Source organism: Sinocyclocheilus grahami, unplaced genomic scaffold (genome assembly GCF_001515645.1).
Source record: "Sinocyclocheilus grahami isolate Dianchi unplaced genomic scaffold, SAMN03320097.WGS_v1.1 scaffold575.1, whole genome shotgun sequence".
Lineage (NCBI taxonomy): Eukaryota > Metazoa > Chordata > Actinopteri > Cypriniformes > Cyprinidae > Sinocyclocheilus > Sinocyclocheilus grahami.
Genome location: NW_015505754.1, coordinates 649353 through 649689, shown reverse-complemented (window position 1 = coordinate 649689; position 337 = coordinate 649353).

The window sequence follows — 337 nt, the reverse complement described above, 5'->3', positions numbered from 1 at the left end:
ATGGGGTGCAGTCTAACATGTGTTAATGCTTAGTTTAAAAAAAAAGCAGCATTATTTTTCACATAATTTAGCTTTATTCTACACCGCTCTGTCCCTTCTCCTCAAAAACGTTCTGATCATTTCCTGCTTTTTATGAAGCCCCTCCCTCAGAAATAGGCGATGGGCTCTGATTGGTTAGCTGGCCCAGTATGTTGTGATTGGCTCAACCGCCTCTAGTGCCAGTCTAAACGTCCCGCCCCTCACCTCTGCGGCATGTGCTCCTGTTGTATTGTAAACAATGGCGTCATTAATATCGCTTATCATTTTGAGCCCGACTGAGATGCAGAAGATATTATTG